Source organism: Columba livia, chromosome 5, assembly GCF_036013475.1.
Source record: "Columba livia isolate bColLiv1 breed racing homer chromosome 5, bColLiv1.pat.W.v2, whole genome shotgun sequence".
Taxonomy (NCBI): Eukaryota; Metazoa; Chordata; class Aves; order Columbiformes; family Columbidae; genus Columba; species Columba livia.
In genome coordinates this window covers 30,713,631-30,727,900 of record NC_088606.1, presented here as the reverse complement: position 1 = coordinate 30,727,900, position 14,270 = coordinate 30,713,631, and the positions used below count along the sequence as shown (strand labels likewise).

Here is a 14,270-nt window from a genome sequence, read left to right as displayed (position 1 = left end):
AAGTAGCATTATTTTTGAAGCTCGAACTCTCACTATGTGCTTGACAAACAGCATCTGTCTAGAATTAAACTGTGCCTCACTGATGTCATTTAGGAGACCTTAGAAATCAGATCTTATCATGGGGAAGCAGGCTTACAAGGGCTTTTCTTAAAAAAAAATCTTCATTTGATGATGCAGAGGTGCCAAATTAATGGGCCATTTCAGCATATTTCAATTATTTGAGTCCGCAATCTACGTCCAGCTACTTCCTTTCCCAAACACCCCAAAGATGTGGATGGAAAACAAGCCACTGGTGAAATGGATAATCCTGATAGCTGCAACCTCCTGTTTCACAACCATCCTTACAATTTGGTCCTCTGCCCAAAACACAGGTATCCTGATTGCCTGACAGGTACAAAACTGATTCCCTTGCAGGGTGGGATTTGAAAGCTCCTCTTTTTGACATTTCCAAGGCAGGGAGCAAGAAATTAACTACAACTGTCTGTGTATGAGCTACTGCAGGAAGCAAAAAGGCTTCTAAGAAGCACCAGACTTATTGTGCCTCCTTTGTACAGGCTCTGTGTATACGAGTGCATACTTTCAGATTTTATGCACATGTGAAGATCAGCTGTCCTGGGCATGCATGGTGGGTGGCATGCTGTGGCAGGAAGAATGGGCTCCACAGTCATAATTGGTAAGCTTCTGATGAGCTGACTGAGCACTATACACATCATGTAGCACTTTTCACATTGCCAAGTTAACAGCTATCACCAGAGGTAGAATTTAAACTGCTGGAATAAACAAAGTCAAGGGGAAGTATCTTGCTGAAATGTCACCTCCCACAGAGCTTGTGGAAAGTCATTACTATTGTAAAGATGCATATATGAGATTTCAAAATGTGTATTATACCTTAAAAAACACACTTTGAGAATACAAAATATACAGCAAGGGCAAACAATTATATTTCTGAGAGTTTAAATAAGATTGCCATTTTTTATATGTTGGAAATGTCCCGGTAGCTTTCAGATGGTTTATTATTATAAAAAGTAATCTGTCTAACCCAACTAAAATAGTTCACCAAGGGAAGAAAAAAAAAAAAAAAAAAAAAAAAAGTACTTTGTGGTTAGAAACTTTATAGAGATTTAACTTGTCTGCCTTACTTTGTCTGAAAGATAGAGCTATAATCTCAGACAGCTACCAGGAGAATTAACTGGCTCAAATTGGAAGCACTTAATCTAAGTGCCAAGTATACTGTTGTCAGAGGTAGAGATGCTCAAGCAATAACCTTGCACCAAAGTAGCCCCAAAACTGTGGGTATGAAGAACAAGCTGCTTCTTCCTTTATTTTGTACCTTCTTTCAGGACTTTAAATATAAAGATACATCCAGATACCAGGTTTCTCTTATGTCCTGTCTTTCCTGAGAGAACAGACTCCTCCAGGCAGACCAGCTGGCTCTGCTGGGTTTTGGAACGGTGGGCTGAAGGGCAGAGCAAGAAATCAAGCAGTCTGTGCAACACCAGCCCTGTAGATTTCCTGGGGGATGTCTGATGCTGGAGTCCTGAGCAGGCTGTGCCGCAAAAGGGAGGGCTGTGCTGCATGGAGGGGTCTGCAGGGCTGGGATGGATGGTGGCCCAGCTGAGTGCTGAGTTCTATCTTTGTCCCTTTCCCCTGCCATTCAGGGCCAGGGCACAAGGCTAGGGCTGTGAAGCACACTGACAGCAGGTATCTCTTGGTGCTGGTGGGACCTTATCTGGGAGGCATCCCCGGCCACAGAATGGGGAGGAAGATGTTGGAGGCTCTCAATCCAGCTAATACTGTCTGATTTCTCATTTGTGGGCACTGAACAAAGACTAGGTAGCTAGGGGAAAGAGCAGCACGTTCCTATTCCTGAAAGATAAAACAGATTGGAGATTGTGTGTTTCTCAGAGGGTCTATAGGCTGATACAGAAAAAGTGTTTCCAAAGATAACACCTGCAGGGATTGATGAGGTGCCCTGTTCTCCACAGGATTTTTTTGTTCTTGTCCTGCAGATCCAGCAGTGAGATGCCTTGGTCCCTAAGCAGTGTCAGTTTTACCTGTGGAGCAGCTAGAGGGGGTGGGAATGAGTGAAGAAAAGGATAGTTGCAGAAGCACAGGTTGCTGCTCAGAAAGTTCCCAGCAGCGCTCTCAGACTGGAGTAGACCCCTGCCCCAGCCTCGGCCAGGGGCAGCTCTGGTGTGGATGCTCCGTGGCGGGAAGACACCGGCTGCTCCGTGTGAGAGGGACAAGCTGAGGTGTCACATAGCTCGCTGCAGAGCGTTTGCTGGCGACCTTGGCCATGCCAAAAGTAATTTTTTTTCTTGCCCACTGCTAACACGGGTCACCTAGCCTGCGGCACTGTTGCACACAGTCGCTGGCGATAAAATACCTCGCTGGAATGTGGGAAACGGATTAATTCAAAGAAGACCAAGACCCGGCGATAGTGAAGTGTTACCTTGGTATTTTAAATCGTTGACACGCACGGAAGAATTGTCTATTTTTAATCCTCCTTTTCCCCACCCTTCCCTGTCCCTCTCGTTGAGATGACCCTGATGTTTGAGATGTATGGGATATGTGCATGTGAAAAGCGCTGTTCCCCCGACTGTGAAATCACAGAGGGGTGTGTATTTCCCTGGTGCCGGCATCATTCTCCCCCTTACATCGGGGGCTGAGAGGGAGGCAACCGAAGTGCTGCGAAAAAATTAGAGGAGCTAACAAGCCTCAAAAGGGACAAAGGCAGGGCAGGAGGGGTTAAAGCAGCACGCAGCCCTGCGCCTAGGAGGGGAGACGATACCCAGCAAACCGGTCCAGGAGGGAGGAAAGGGGAGCCCGCAGGACCGGGTGGAGATCAGTAGTACGGGAGCCCTACCCTTGAGAGACCCGCCCGGGTTCCTGCGCTCCTGACTGCTTTGTTTTTTGATTGTTTTTTATGCCCGATTTGAAGAAAAGGGGGGGAGGGGGAGTATATTTTTCTTAAGGGGGCAGACAAGTAAATGACTATTTTGCTTTTTGCTTGACTAGAAGGCTAGAGACTAATATATTTAGGCCTTTCATTGGTTTGAATTAATGTCAGGAGGAAGAAACGCACCCGGGAAAATTAGACGGGAGAAGGATCGCCTTTTGCTAAAAACGTAGTTTCGTTACTTTAATTTACTTGTGCTTATTTTTCCCGCGTCGGTTCTCCGACTGTAAGAAAATATACCAAGTGTGAAATAAACGCTTCGACAAAGCAAATAACTGTTATTACTTCTAATCGTCCATAAATATGGTATAAAAATAATAATTGATCGCATTACTTTTCATTTCCCTGCTTCCACTTACTGAAGGACACCGCGCAACGAAAACCACTAAAGGCGTTAAAGAAACGAGGCGTGCTTTGGAGCCAGAGTGGCCCTGCTCGGAGGCGATGGTTCTACTGAGCAGAGGCTATATAAGACCTCTTCCCCGCAGAAGAACTCGGGAGGGCTCCCTGAGAATTGTGCCGACGAAGAAGCTGATTAGAAAGGAGGGCTGGGGAGATGTTCCCCAGGCTGAAGGCGAGGTACGAGTTTAAGCCTACGGGCACAGGGGACGGTTGCCCCTGGCCCTCAGGACCCCACTTTTCCCCCAAAGCCCGGGGTCCAGGCGCCACTTGGCAAGGTAGCGGCACACGGGTTGGCAGTGGTTCTTGGGGGACGTGCCAAGGAGTGCGGGAGGAGGAGGATACCCGAGGGCTGAGCCGATGTGGCTGCCGTAGAGACGGTGCTCCCTGCCGGCCTGGGCCCGCCGGCGCCCGCCGCTCCCGCCACGTGGAGGGGCGCTTCCCATCGCGGCGGCGGGGCCAGGCGGAGGCGGCTCGCCCAGGCTGCTGGGTCACTGCCGAAGCAGGTGGGTTCCCCCGACGTTTCCGCGAATCTCCCCGGCTCGGCCCGGCCTGCCGGGGCAGCTGAGTCTGTTTACCCCTCCTCGCCAGAAGCAGGGCAGCTAAGGCGAGATATACGGGAGTGAGCTGCATGTTCACGTAGAGACACCTCCTGGGTGGCCTCGGTGTGATTTAGCCTCTTCTCCTCCAAAGGAATCGAAGGCAAGGATCTGCTTCGTAATAGACCTGGTAAAATCAAACATACTGGCATGCTCTTAACAACCCTCCAGGGAGGGAAGTTGACATGACGGCTTGGATGTGACATCCAGCGGACACCCTTCCCTTTGCAAGGTTTCCAAGTAGGAAGGAAAAGCAGCCTTTGGCTTTTTGCTAAAGGAATCTCTGTGCATTCCCGGCCGGAAACAGGTCTCTACACCGCAAAGCACCTCTCTTTCGAGTGTGTTCACATTAGGTATGATGATCATAATAATAATAACAACCCCGAGAATCATGAAACAAGAGCACGTTTGACAGTGTTTGAGAAAATCAAATACAGCTGCATCGGCTTTGTCTGCGGTTCAGTCACGTTTATTTCCCCAAGCTAGGCAGACAGCCTGAGTGAAGCATGACAATTAGTTTTGTAAATAGCAAATGGGTTTGCTGGGTTGTTGGGTTTGTGGGATTTTTTTTCTTTTTCCCCTCCCTGTTTGATTTTACTCGCAATCCAAATAACCTTCCTCAGTGAATGTTTCAAACAAGAGACTGTGAGCGGGAGGGGACGAGGGGGGCTCATAATTGCAGGTTCCCTTTGGAGCTGGAATTATAACGCTGACGGCGTGTGTTGCAGAGGAAAGGTGCAGAGGCAGCCTCTGCTCTGACTGCAGGACGGCTGTGTTGTCATTGCCATAGCGTTTATTTGCACTCAAGCACTTGAAAGCAAACGTCGTTTCAAAAGCGGGAAAGTTGTGGGCCCTACTCTCTGTGCCTAGGGGCCCAGGGTCTCCCCGGCATGAGAGGAACACCCTGGCAGAAGAGGGGCACACGGGACGGGGGTCCTGCTCCCTCCGCTGGGACGAAGCAGCCCGACTATGCAGCGGCGCTCCTCACTGAGATCTGCGCGTCCCGAAGTGCGGGGTTGCAGAGGGGAGAATGCTCAACTGGGGACGGCTTTAAAAGATCTTAGTAAAACAAAGAGGTGAACATTAAGACAGCTCGCTTCGATCGGTTACTCTTGTCAGGTTCAAGGGTCCTGGGCTTGGAACTGCGCACAGACCCGAACCCCAGCAAAGTCGATGAGGATGGGGTGAAATTAATAATTTCTTTTCCGTGCACCAGAATCCTCTCCTTTATTCAGGTGAGGTCGCCACTCCTACGGACCTCTCCTGCTTTCGCTGTGTGAGAAATGTATTCCTTACTTTTATCAAGCTCTTACTCTCAACGTCCCCCCTCCCATTGTGTCAGGGGAAAAAAAAAAAAAAGTAGAAGAAAAAAGGAGCTTGTTCTGCACAGACACGTCAAAATACGTTTGCAAAAGAGTCTGCAATTCTTCAAAACTTTCCCTACTTTCTTATCAAAGCCACCTTCTTGGTGAGAGAGCCGGAGAAGTTTGTTTGTTTGTTTTAGGTTGGCTCGAAACTCTCAGTCTGCCGCTCGTTATTGCCTGGTGTGGTCGTCTCCTCACGGCCGGCTTCCCTGGGGGATGCTGTGGTCCTGGCAGCTGGACCCGAGTCACCTGATGCTCAAATAACCCCCAAAGTTTCCCGCAGAGACTATTGTGCTTTGCTAAGTTCGGCTGAACATACCAGCAACTATTTTTCTTGGTTTCTTTTTAGCCTCCGCGGCTTCAGTGAAAGCCTTTTATTGTGGCTGCCATTGCAGCTCCTATTCATGAGGGAGAGCAGGAGACAGATGCCGGAATCCTTAACTTTTCCTGGACGGGCAGGAGAGAGGAACGAAGAGAAAAAGTTGTCGCTTAGGGAAGCCCCTCACGATACAGGCAAAGCCAGTCCTTGCTCTCCACAAGGCAAGGAACGAGACTGTAATAATAGAATACAAACATGTGTTTTGTTTGCCATTAAGTCGATAGAGACCAGACGAGGTCTGCCCGGGAGAAAAGATGACTTGAGTTGTTAATGAGAGCTGGCACTAAGATTTAAATAGTAATGGCTCGTTTTGCCAGCGGTGTCTCAACAATATTGCTTTTTTCTTCTTCTTCACAGCTCTGGGAAGTGCCCACGCTAGGCTCGGGCAGAGCTCGCAGGGAGAGTGCCGGCCCACGGGGACACCGCGGAGGGGGAAGGGACAGCCACTCCTGCCTTTTTTCTTTGTTTTCGTGGAGGTCTTGGAGGGGACGAGATGAAAGTGTTGAGATGTGTTTTCTCTCAGTGCCCCGTGTGCACAAAAATGACACGTCGAAGAGGGAGCAAGAGTTTTGTAATGGTACCAACACTACACGGAAAACTTCTTGGAGCTTGTTGGCGGAGGAGAGTGGGAGGAAATACGACGGTGCCTGATAGCCTTAGAAAATCAGCGGGAAACCCGCGTGCCGAATGGCAGGGGGGTGTGAGATGTGTTCCCCTGCCTTCGGGCAGATCAGGTATCTCCTGTCCCTCCGCGGGCCGGTTGACTCCCGCAGCACCGCGGAGCAGCGCTGGCAGCCCTCGGCCGCTAGATGTCGCCGGCGCCGTTCGCATCGGACTCCCTCCCCGCGGAAAGGAGACGCCGCTGCCGCTGCCCTCGGCGCCCGGCCCCGGAGCTGCCGCCGGGCACCGCTCAGCTCGGCGCGGTCCTGCCCGTGAGGGACCGCGGGAGTCCCTCGCCCCTCCGATGGGCCCTGTGGGTGCCAGGGGGGGACTCTCAGGGGTCCCAAGGGCGGCAAGGCTTCTGCGGCCCCCAGAGGGGCTCCCTCGGTTGAAAATACCGGGGCAAGAGACCTCTAGGTGAGGGATTTCTTGGTGTGAATTACACCGAAAAAAATGGTCTCTGCGGAAGACACGCGGGAAGTGTCGAGCTGGGAACCTCGGTAGCGTGTCCCCGCGGGGCTGAGGGGAGTTTGAGCTTCGGCCGGTTTGCAGGGAGTCGGGGAAACTCAGGGCACTGCGGGATGCTCGGCTACGAGGGGATCAGGGTTCCATCGACACCGGCTGCTGGGTATCCTGGGCTACCCCACGCGGGGCACTGGGTCTGCCTGCGACAGAGGTAACGCACGAAATCATCGGTTGGCCCTGGGAAAAGCTCCAGAGATGAGCATTTCTGTTGTGTGAAGTGCCCACATTAGCAGCCCGAACACGCAGGAAAAGGTAGACATCTGCGGCTTTGGTACGAGGCACCCGAGAAATGCCAGAGCTCCTGGTTCAGAGGGGTGACCTCACCTCGGCTCCCGGCGGGGAAGGACCCGCCGGTCCCCAGCTGCGCCTGCGGGAGCGGCTGCCCGAAGGAAACCTCCTCTCCAAAGATTTCCTCAAGTTTAAAAGCAGCAATACTACAAAGTCTCTCGATTTGGGACATTGACAGTCAATGCCCAGAAGCGAGAAGACAGAGGAGACCTTCGGTATAAACCTTGAGTCTGATTGCATTGGGAGTACAAATAATAGTTTCCAGGCTTTTGTCCACGATTTCCAGAATAACATATAAAATCAAGGGTGCACGGTGGGTCATTTTCCTCAGCCTTTGTGTCAGTGCACCTCTGCTTTTGACTCTTCACTGCATAGTTTAATCCACCCCAGGAATTTCCAAGCCTGTCCAGATCTATGGCCTGAGCTAAAAAGAAACCCGAGCGACCTATTTGTTTGGAGCAGCAAAGTCCGGCAAAACCCGTCTGGGCAGGGGAGACATTTGTGAGTCGACACGGGAATCAGGGTCCGCACAGGTCCGTGTAGGGTCCACTCCCTTATGAGCACACACATCAGAGGCAGAAATTTTGAGACTTATTGAGAGGGGAAGATAAATAAGAAATGAAAATCGAAAAAAAAGAAAAATTCGTTCGGAACTAAGACCGGAAAATAATATTAAAAGCCCGCAGAAAGAGGAGTCCGAAAGTTTCCTCTAGCTCTCCTCGTATTTTCTGTAGTTTGAATTGGGGTATAGGAGTCACATCACAGAGGGCATATGCCGTCTCCGCGGGTCTGTATTTATCTGATAAAAATATTAAAGGGCACTCTTTCTACTTCGATGGGTTTCCCACCAAGGGCTCAGAAAGGAGCAATCCAGCTAAACGGCACCTTTAAGTACCAAGCTATGGGGCAAAGGATGTATTGCAAGAAGAGATGAGAGTATGCTTGGGATAGCTGATATTTAGTGACATTGTCCAAAAGGAAATAAGTTCAAGATAAAGCAAAGTTAGTTATTCCACGACACAATTGTTGCATGAACTGCCTTCAATCAAGTTGTTTTGTTTTCATGGCTGTTTTGCAAACATTTTCCACATCCTTGGTTTGAAGGAAGAGATGTCATGGTCTGTTCTGCATTTTCAGGGACGATCGAGTCAATCCTGAGAGAAAAGAGTCCCTTTAGAAGGAGAAAAAGTGGTTGGTTTTTTTTTTTTTTTTCGTGGAGTTCTATTTATTTTTTTTTAACGCCATATCTCAGAGAAAAGGCCTCTTCTAACAGATTCCTAGGTCGTGTCAAATTATAACAAACTTAATCGCAAGAAGCAATTACAAAGCAAATATTGTGATCGGTGTTGTGGGTAAAATCGGAGCCGGGTTTATAGAGGAATATTAACTCAGATTTTTTTTATTTTTTTTTAAATCAACGGTGACTAGATTTGAGTTAAGCCTAAAGACCTTTTCCTGTAGATGGCGTCCTTTGGGCACCGAGTAATCAATAATAATACAGTCATACTCAGGAGACTTTATTAAGCCTTGGATAATGAAATAATTAATAATATTATTTTTAGCTATGTATTTATTGAAAGTGAAAAAAAAAAAAAACTTGATTTATCGTAAGCAAAAGTGTGTTTCTCCTTCACGTGGATGCAAATAAAAACTGTTTGAATAAATAAGTTGTTTCTGAACATTTTGTTGTCAAAGTGTTAAATGTCCCCGTCATTTTTATTCAAACACTAACATGATTACAGCCAATTATATATTCACCAGTGTTCTTTATTTTAGAGTAATTGTACTTGTCACTAATAAAACAGAGACATAATGGATCGCTACTGTTCTGAATTTTAAAGCAATTTTCTGTAATTTGATTGTATTGTACATCGTCTCCGTTAGTTTTTTTATTTCTATATTTTGAAATTCTGTTTTCTTGAAAATTGCAGCTCTATTCCTGTTTTGTTGTTCCTGAAGTAACGAAACCTTCTGTAACATTTATAAATAGAGCCTCGTCCCTTTTGAAATGTTGAAAATCATAATTTCAGCCCCAACATCCTGCAAGCTTTAGACTTAAAATCCGAACGTCCGGAGGAGCGCCTAAACCAGAACCCTTGGCTCAGCGCGGCGTCCTCCTTTGAGAACAGAAGCAGAACATAAGCAGAGGAAGAAAACTGTGCCGTGCACAGGAATGTTTGATCACTTTATTGCAATTATTTGATGCACTTCTTGGGGATCAGACATAGAAATACGTCAAGACAAGCAGTTCAGTAGCTGGTATTTACCACGGAAGAATAGGTAAAAACACGGAAAATATAAAACGCTGATTACATTCCTGCAAACAGTTAGAGCGATTATCCGTATACTGTCTGTATGTTCTTTCAGGTGGCGATTACAGGTAAGAAGCTCAGGAGTGACTTGGTTATCTTTAGGCATAGACAATAGAGGCAGAATGACACAGAAGCGTATGGAGATATCGCACACGCATGGAAAGTATTGCGCTGCGTTATTATACTGCTCCTCTGGTTGTTTTGCTGAAGATGAGCTCTCAGAGGGTTGCTTTTTGTTGTTGTTTTCAAAGCCGAAAACATGCCTTTAATTTAGCAATTGTATCAACCATCAAAGCGATGAGATATGATCCGCGTTGTCGCCAAACACAAATCAAAAAATGATACAAAGGCTTTCACAAGTTAATTTCATATGACAAAACACGTGCCCGCCACAACAGATAAAGTTAAACTATCATTTACAAACCGTTCAATTGCGTGAAAAGGTATCTTTTAGGTACATTTAGCACAGTCAAACACGAAGTTGTTTTTGTTTTTGTTTTTGTTTTTGTTTTTGTTTTCCGGGATTCTTGGTACTGTAAAGTAAAAAATAAGGGAAGACGCGGGAATCCAGGTCGCTCAATGTGAGAGCCTTTTAGCGAAACCTTAACGGGACATGTTCGAGACCCTCAGTGAGAAAACGTTTCATGCTTTTGCGAGTTCGATATTTAATACAACCACAGCAATTAGCGTGTAGTCTTCTTGGAAGGAAGGGAAAGAGGGAAAGAGGGAAAGAGGGAAAGAGAGAAAGAGGGAAAGAGGGAAAGAGGGAAAGAGGGAAAGAGGGAAAGAGAGAAAGAGGGAAAGAGGGAAAGAGGGAAAGAGGGAAAGAGGGAAAGAGGGAAAGAGGGAAAGAGGAAGAGGAAGAGGAAGAGGAAGAGGAAGAGGAAGAGGAAGAGAAAGAGAAAGAGAAAGAGAAAGAGAAAGAGAAAGAGAAAGAGAAAGAGAAAGAGAAAGAGAAAGAGAAAGAGAAAGAGAAAGAGAAAGAGAAAGAGAAAGAGACCTACTCCTAAATGGACGTATATAGTTGTATTAATTCCAGAGGGCACAAAGACTTGTGAGACTTTTCTTTACCCTCTTTTAACGATGTTTTGAAATTAGTGTGAAAATGAAGTGTAATGTCATCTTCTGATAGTATTCTGTTAGTGGGAAAATAGAAATTATTTATTTCTTGGAGTTTCCGAAGCTACGGCATGATTTCATTATTTAGGTGAAGTTTATATCTCGGTTATAATAAACATTTTCTGGAAACACCATAGGAAACATAACCTCTGTGTGTGTGCAAGCCTATACGAGCGCCCCATCTAAAAGATGGAGAGGAGAAAACGCACAAAGGAGGCGCATCCCAGAAGAACTGTTTCTTTCAACGTTTTTCCTCTCCTCATTGTCAGTGCTCGGAAAGTTCCTCTGCAGCCGCTTCTCTTTCTTGGTCAAATTATTGTCAAGGCAAAGCTACAAACCGCAGGCTTTAGCGAAGCACCGTCCGTGCTCGGTGGGAGGGACACAAATGGGATTTAACTTGTTGCCAGTCATCTTTGTGTGTTTGTTTGTTTGTGCTGGTGCTTTTAAAGCGAAACAAATTCCAGAAACAAAGAGGGGGGAGGAAGGGGGGGGGCCTAGGGAGGGAAGGAGGAGGAAAACAAGCTCTGTATAAAAGACATATCATATTAAAATAATACACGAACACACCCACTGATATCAAGGGTATGATATCAGCTCTTCCCCAAAAAACTTATTTATAAGTGGTAGTGGTGATAGTCATTCACCGAGCCCCTTACCACCACTCTGCCCTCCCGGAAAGAAAGAAAGAAAGACAGACAGACAGACATGGAGACCACCATGACCGATATAAAAAGTGTTCAGAACAACCTACATAAAGGGCCAGCTCCTGCGAGCCCTGCTCAGGTGAGGAGACCAAGGAGTGAGCATGCTCTGCCTCCTGGGCAGCCTCCTGGGAGCCAGAGCAAGCCCCGTCACCCCGACACCCGCAAAGTGCTGGTCCCACCGCTACCGTGCGGCGTCCGGAACGAGCACCGGCACCTCCTCCTCCCGCCTCAGCCCCAAGCATAGAGAAAGCTAAAACCGGCTTTGCTCCGAGGCTCGCCAAATGCCTTCTCTTAGAGGGGTGTATGTTTATAGCGTTTGTGCTACCCCAGGCATTTTGCTACGGTTACAAGGGGGCCCCGAGTTGGAGGGGTGGGAAGCTTAGGGGAGGATATAGCGCTTTTGTAGGCCCTAAAAATTGGATCCGCAGCTGATCTCGCAGATCCCGAGATTCCGCTAAGCCGATGGGCGCGGTGGTGGCGCGGGGGCGGCGGGAGGCAAAGGGCTACGGCGGGCGAAGAGGAACCGAGTGGGCAGCGGCGGGCGCGGCGCGGCCAGGTAGGACAGACCGACAGTCCTGGGCCCCTTTGAGGAGCGCTGGGGGGGAAACAGCACCCAGGGAGAGACTGTAGCTGTCCCTGGACTGGGGGAAGTGGAGAGGGGAGCATCTATTCCCTAGAGTTACCGAAAAACTGCAAAAACAGATACATGTGTCATTTGCCAAAGATTACGTTTATAAGAGGCTAAAGATTTTTAGAACAACACCGTGAAAATATTTCAGCAACAGTGTCTTGAGAGTCAAATTGTAGCTAGAAGTCCCTTCAAGAACATTTTTTTTTCTCCAGGTCTTTCTTTCTCCCAGTTCTTTAATTCAATCTGATAACTCTGGCAGAAGCACTGTGTTGACAAAAAATGTTTCAACAGTAAACATAGAAGAAAATGGAATGATGCATTCAAACGTCGAGAAGAGCACAATGTTTTAAACTTGTTCGGTTTGCCCTCTCTACCCACCCTCCCACCCGCCCTCCGTTTGCATAACTCTGGGAGTAATTCTTAAGGGATATTTTAATTTTCCGTTTGATTCTTGAATTAGGGAGAGCTTTTGTTATACAGGGACACGTATTACCTAGGCAGGTGTGACGATTCTCTTATGCACGCTGGCACAGAAAATAATAGCGACATTTAGGATCTAAAAAAGCTCACGTCTTAACGTTAAAGTTGGCAGCGACTGTAAAAATATTCTGTTCTGAAAACTTCTGGCAGTGGCACCTGAACACACCAAATCTAGTGGATGCTCTACACTGTCTAGCTAGGCTTTCTGTGTATGGTATTCTGCAGCTACGGGAATAAATAAATAAAATATTCAGCTTTTAATTAAGGCGATTTAATTCAGACCTCTCCACCCAGTGTAGACGCCGTGGGAAATGTATACTCTAATGTTTACTCGGATCTCTTTCTGTCACTAGCCTAACTTGTCTGACGCGTACCACATCAACAAAGCTTTCTGGCCCCTCCAGCCATTGTTTCCCATTTCCACGTTCTCCATCCAACCTCTGCCCGTCCAAGAAACTTCCTGAAGTTCAACAGAACAACTCCTTGCACCTAGTTGATTAATGTCATTGTTTTAAGGCTACCTCTGCCCTAGCTGCGCAGGCTGCCTAGAGGCATACAGTGCCCCGCTGGCTGTTCTGTGTGGTATAGTGCAGCTTCTCAAAAGATCATCGGATTGAGAAATTCCGCTCTTCTTGAAACATTTAAGCAACTGAGCAATTAATTCTGAATGGGGGTGGGGGGAGGGGAGACTAGAGGGCTTGGGGGGGTGGGGGGGAGAGGAGATACAACATAACCAGCCCGAAAATAACAGGGGTGGGAATGCATGGGAGGGGGACTTAAAATGTTTGTATTTAAAGAGTGCTTGCAAGGTCTTCGGCACAATATGTGCTACTCTCCTTAAAGGGGCACTGAGTGCCAATAACCATTAGTCATCCAGCAGGGACTTTTCATTACAGATCTATCTTTAGGGGGAGTTCCCTGAAGTCTCGGAAAGGAACATAGCTGCAGATTTCAAACCCGGTCCATTTCCAGTCACACAGTGCCTGCGTACCTGCTGCAGTAGAAGGGAGAGATACTTACCAGAGTTTCAGGAGTGCGTGGATAGCCCAACGGTCTCTGCAATGCTCCTTTCCTCTGCGGAATACTATCTTGCATCCGAGGCAGTTCCCAGTCTATATTTGATGTTAACAGTTATGCTATCTCAAACACGAGGCTCTCCCATAGACATTTTTTCCAGGGTTTTCAAGCAAATTTCTCGGTGCCACAATGTTATGATGGAAGGATGCTGAAATGACAGGCCTCGTAGACGCTTGTCTTAATCATCGGCTTCTTAATTTAGTTTTAGTGCTGTGGTTTTGTGTGTGCGTGTGTGTGTCTGCGCGTGTGTGCGCGCAATAGAAGCCTCTGACAACCTGCAGCTTCCTAATGACTGACGAGGCAGGGCTGCTGCAGCAAAGTAACACTTCCCTGGTGTGAAGACCTCTCACTGGGAAGTTTAGTTCACTACTGTTCTCGCAATCCTAATCGTATAACCTGTAACCAAAACCCACAGAAGAAGGATATAGCATGCTAAATACACTAACTTCTAATCACTAAACGTTAGCACCACTGCCAGCTGTTGAGGATTAACTGGAAGTTGGGTAGAGAAGGACACCTAAACTTAAATCTACACATGTGGCTAGAAGGTTGAATAGTTCTTCCTCTCCCTCTTTGCCTCTATTCATCCATCCACCTTCAGTCCCATTCACCCCTTTTCAAAATGTTTGACTACCTCTTTCTCTTTGTTAGCGTATGGCTCCGTCCCCATTCGCCATGCCTTAGCAGCAGGGTATCAGTGTCTGCTGAGCAGCCCTTACCTTAATTGCCCAGGTAACCTGGAATAAATAAGGTAAGCTTAGAGCCAAGGGGGAA

General features: G+C 47.4%; 1 long non-coding RNA gene across 1 annotated transcript; it reads right to left on the bottom strand.

Annotated features, from left to right (window-relative positions):
- Nucleotides 1–12,019: 12,019 nt before the first annotated feature.
- Nucleotides 12,020–13,650, bottom strand: LOC110358672 (uncharacterized). The gene is made up of 2 exons (XR_002413310.2): nucleotides 13,440–13,650; nucleotides 12,020–12,203 (listed from the first exon to the last, which is right to left on the bottom strand). It is a non-coding gene; the product is annotated as an uncharacterized LOC110358672 (long non-coding RNA).
- Between the last annotated feature and the right edge of the window lie 620 nt (nucleotides 13,651–14,270).